The sequence below is a fragment of the Salminus brasiliensis genome, chromosome 11, assembly GCF_030463535.1.
Source record: "Salminus brasiliensis chromosome 11, fSalBra1.hap2, whole genome shotgun sequence".
NCBI classification, from domain to species: domain Eukaryota; kingdom Metazoa; phylum Chordata; class Actinopteri; order Characiformes; family Bryconidae; genus Salminus; species Salminus brasiliensis.
This window is the reverse complement of record NC_132888.1, coordinates 283,353-288,518: the sequence shown is the minus strand read 5'-3', so window position 1 is coordinate 288,518 and position 5,166 is coordinate 283,353.

Below are 5,166 nucleotides of genomic sequence, written 5' to 3'. Positions count from 1 at the left end.
TTGTTTGGTTAGATGGACTGAAGTCATTTATTTGTTTGTGCAGAAGGACTGAAGTTGTTTGTGAATAAGGACAGAAGTTGTTTGTTTGTTTGTTTGTTCAGATGGACTGAAGTTGTTTGTGAATAAGGACAGAAGTTGTTTGTTTGTGAATAAGGACAGAAGTTGTTTGTTTGTTTGTTTGTTCAGATGGACAGAAGTTGTTTGTTTAGATGGACTGAAGTTGTTTGTTTAGAGGGACTGAAATTGTTTGTTTGTTTGTGAAGAGGGACAGAAGTTGTTTGTTTATATGGACTGGAGTTGTTTGTTTGTTTGTTTGTTTGGTTAGATGGACTGAATTTGTTTGTGCAGAAGGACTGAAGTTGTTTGTTTGTTCAGAGGGACTGAAGTTGTTTGTTTGTAAAGAAGGACAGAAGTTGTTTGTTTGTTTGTTTAGATGGACTGAAGTTGTTTGTTTGTTTGTGAAGATGGACAGAAGTTGTTTGTTTGTTTGTTTAGATGGAATGAAGTTGTTTGTTTGTGAAAAGGGACAGAAGTTGTTTGTTTAGATGGACTGAAGTTGTTTGTTTGTGAAAAGGGACAGAAGTTGTTTGTTTAGATGGACTGAAGTTGTTTGTTTGTGAAAAGGGACAGAAGTTGTTTGTTTAGATGGACTGAAGTTGTTTGTTTGTGAAAAGGGACAGAAGTTGTTTGTTTAGATGGACTGAAGTTGTTTGTAAAGAGGGACAGAAGTTGTTTGTTTGTTTGTTTAGATGGACTGAAGTTGTTTGTTTGTTTGTTTAGATGGACTGAAGTTGTTTGTAAAGAGGGACAGAAGTTGTTTGTTTGTTTGTTTAGATGGACTGAAGTTGTTTGTTTGTTTGTTTAGATGGACTGAAGTTGTTTGTTTGTTTGTTTGTGAAGAGGGACAGAAGTTGTTTGTTTGTGAAGAAGGACAGAAGTTGTTTGTTTAGATGGACTGAAGTTGTTTGTTTGTGAAAAGGGACAGAAGTTGTTTGTTTAGATGGACTGAAGTTGTTTGTGAAGAGGGACAGAAGTTGTTTGTTTGTTTGTTTAGATGGACTGAAGTTGTTTGTTTGTTTGTTTGTGAAGAGGGACAGAAGTTGTTTGTTTGTGAAGAAGGACAGAAGTTGTTTGTTTGTGAAGAGGGACAGAAGTTGTTTGTTTGTTTGTTTAGATGGACTGAAGTTGTTTGTTTGTTTGTTTGTTCAGAGGGACAGAAGTTGTTTGTTTGTTTGTTTAGAGGGACAGAAGTTGTTTGTTTGTTTGTTTAGATGGACTGAAGTTGTTTGTTTGTTTGTTTGTGAAGAGGGACAGAAGTTGTTTGTTTGTGAAAAGGGACAGAAGTTGTTTGTTTAGATGGACTGAAGTTGTTTGTTTGTGAAGAGGGACAGAAGTTGTTTGTTTGTGAAAAGGGACAGAAGTTGTTTGTTTAGATGGACTGAAGTTGTTTGTGAAGAGGGACAGAAGTTGTTTGTTTGTTTGTTTAGATGGACTGAAGTTGTTTGTTTGTTTGTTTGTGAAGAGGGACAGAAGTTGTTTGTTTGTGAAGAAGGACAGAAGTTGTTTGTTTGTGAAGAGGGACAGAAGTTGTTTGTTTGTGAAGAAGGACAGAAGTTGTTTGTTTGTTTGTTTAGATGGACTGAAGTTGTTTGTGAAGAGGGACAGAAGTTGTTTGTTTGTGCAGAAGGACTGAAGTCATTTGTTTATTCAGAGGGACAGAAGTTGTTTGTTTGTTTGTTCAGAGGGACAGAAGTTGTTTGTATGTTTGTGAAGAAGGACAGAAGTTGTTTGTTTGTTGGTTTGTTTGTTCAGAGGGACAGAATTTGTTTATTTGTTTGTGAATAAGTACAGAAGTTGATTATTTGTTTGTTTGTTTGTTTAAATGGACTGAAGTTGTTTGTGAAGAGGGACCGATGTTGTTTGTTTGTTTGTGCAGAGGGACTGAAGTTGTTTGTTTGTTTGTTTGTTTGTGCAGAGGGACTGAAGTTGTTTGTTTGTGCAGAGGGACTGAAGTTGTTTGTTTGTTTGTTTGTTTGTGCAGAGGGACTGATGTTGTTTGTTTGTTTGTGCAGAAGGACTGATGTTGCTTGTTTGTTTGTGCAGAGGGACTGATGTTGTTTGTTTGTTTGTTTGTTTGTTTGTGCAGAGGGACTGATGTTGTTTGTTTGTGCAGAGGGACTGATGTTGTTTGTTTGTTTGTTTGTGCAGAGGGACTGATGTTGTTTGTTTGTTTGTTTGTGCAGAGGGACTGATGTTGTTTGTTTGTTTGTTTGTGCAGAGGGACTGATGTTGTTTGTTTGTTCGTGCAGAGGGACTGATGTTGTTTGTTTGTTTGTGCAGAGGGACTGATGTTGTTTGTTTGTTTGTTTGTGCAGAGGGACTGATGTTGTTTGTTTGTTTGTTTGTGCAGAGGGACTGATGTTGTTTGTTTGTTTGTTTGTGCAGAGGGACTGATGTTGTTTGTTTGTTTGTTTGTTTGTGCAGAGGGACTGATGTTGTTTGTTTGTTTGTTTGTTTGTTTGTTTGTGCAGAGGGACTGGGGCTGTGGGCCTCAGCGGCCGCTCCACTCCTGTAAGTCAGTGCCATCTGACTTCTGCGCAGTGAAGAGGAGCTCCTCAGGAATCCTCCAGCTTCCCCGACTGTCCTGCAGGAGCACCGCCAACAATGACCAGGAGAACCTCGTCAGCAAAGGGCCCACCAGAGTCACCTTCTGTCTGGGGGTCAACGAGGAGACGGTTTTGGACAGAGCACAGAGACACTGGTAAACACTGAGCAGCTCTGCTTCTGCTGATGAGAAGGTCTTGGGGTTGATCAGTTCTTCACTATAATTCGAGTAAATGTGCTGCTTTAGATTGTATTCATTCTGGAGTTTGAAGCTTTAATTGATTATTATTATTTTGAGTTTTACTAATAAACACACCCAGTGTGTGTGTCACTGCTCAGACAGTGAAACCCTGACTCAGCACTTTCCTCCTCAGCTGGTGATGAAGAGTGTTTACTGAAGGAGGAGTGGGCGTGTCTCTGATCTGAGGAGAATGATTATCTATAGTGTTGATCAGCAAGTCGGTGTAAAGGTCACAGGAATAAACTCAGTCAGTCGGGTCACGAGAGACCAGGAGAGTCACGTTCACGACAGGAGAACCAAACGTCACCATTTCCCCGTTCACCTCAGATGCGGTTTAGGACCAGCAGGGGGAGCTAGTCCCTCTTCAGTCAAAAGGGTAATTCCATGTAAAGCTCCACTGGAGGACCCAGCATTTACGGTCTGGTATTAGAACATTTAAGAACATTTCTTTGCCTTGAGAAGCTCCGGGGTTGCTTTTCCATAATGTTTTGGATCTGGTACTGTGAAGAACCGTTCTATCAGTTCTGCAGCAATTTGACTGAATCTGAGCAGAAACTCATCAATAAACACCAGCGACCCAGTTCCACTGCCAGCCATACATGCACACCAGAACACTACCTCCACCATGTTTGATAGATGTGTTTTCACTGTAGAACCATTAAGCTTTGTTTTTGTTTTCTTGATACTAAAGTTAATCTTGGTTTCATTAGTCTGAGGATTATTGATCCAGGTCTGATCAGACTTTTAGATGTTTTCTATCAGTGGTTTGGATTGTGAAGTAAACCCTCTGTACTCATGAACGCGTCTCTTGATTCCTCCTCTTCCTTCTCCTCCTCGAGGGAGAGCGAGTTTGGATATGTTAGATGTTGACACTGTGAAGACTTTCTTCTTTACTGAGGAGGGAATTCTGAGAAAGGTCTTCCTTTGTTGTGTTGCTGAGCTCTTTCTAAGAATGAAGCAGAGGGTTGATTTGGACACTCCTAAAGTTTCTGCTCTCTCTGATTGGTCTGTTTTGGCTGTTTTGCAGTCTGATAGACTGCTGTTGGACTTCCATCACCACCTCTTGCATCAACACCTCTTTGGAGTCATATCTACCAAACGCAAATTCAAACACTTACAATCAGTCAATTATTTAAGTTTTTTATTTATTATTTAGTTTTTAGTGGAGAGAAAAGTATTGGGACGTATACCCACCTCATCATCCCCAACTCATCCCAAAAGTACTGGATGGAGCTCCTCCACCATCATTCCAGAGAACACAGTTCTTCCACTGCTCCACAGCTCCTCAATGCTGGGGGGCTTTATACCCCTCTAGTCCACGCCTGGCATTAGGCAGCATGGATCCAATAGGCTCATGATGTTTATCTTCTCCAGGGAGTCCTATTCTATTGGCAGTACTTCTTCTCTACAGGGACTAGACAAGCTGTGTGTGCATTTGCACATCTGTGTCAGCAGTGTGAGCACCTGAAGAGTAGCAGAATACATTCATTTGAAGCTGTGTCCACAAACATTTGGACATGTAGTGTAAAAGCTAAATCAGCTCATCACTGGAGAAGAGTGTGAATAAACAGACGGTACAGGCTGTTAGTCAGGGAGGGGTCTGTGGTTGCAGAGCGTTGGAGAACCCCTGGTTTAGATGGTCGCTGATAGCAAACAGAGCTATTCCTGGAGCTCTTTCGTTATTACAGAGTTTCGGACGGATGGTGGATTCCGCTCAGAAATCCAGCCATTCTGTTTTCCTCTCGGAGGAGAGACCTCGTCTGGCAGCTGTTTGAGTAGATGAACCTTTTTAGCCTTTTAGATGATCAAAGCCTACAGGGGGAAGGCTTGAAGTTGGAGATAAAGATCCATCGTGACACTGGCGATGCGCTCTCTTTTTAACTTCACGCTGTACTTTTTCATGTGACTTCGCCCGGTGAGCTCAGAGCATGTGAAGAACCAACTGACCTCGTTCAGGAGGTCTTCTTTAACGCTGTTGTCCTGCTATTGTCTTCTACTGCGTCTTTATCAGTGGTCAGTACTGTAATGCACTCAGGGACTGGAGCAGGAAGCGGGGGACAGTCCCGTTCATGGTGGAGGTGGGCCAGTTCTGCCACGGTTCACTGTCGCTGTAAATCGGTCTGCCATATTTAGTGTGGGGGAGGGAAGGCCTTTATGTAAACAAAAGCAGTTCATGAGGAAAGGTTCCGCTGGTGGGATCCATTAACAGCGTCTGCAGTCTGGACTCTAAGACTTCCTGGAGGCCGAGAGGCGTCAGCTGTTTTTACAGCTTCGCTCAGAATGACTTCTTAACTTCACCCAGGCGGTGAGGCAGGGTTTCG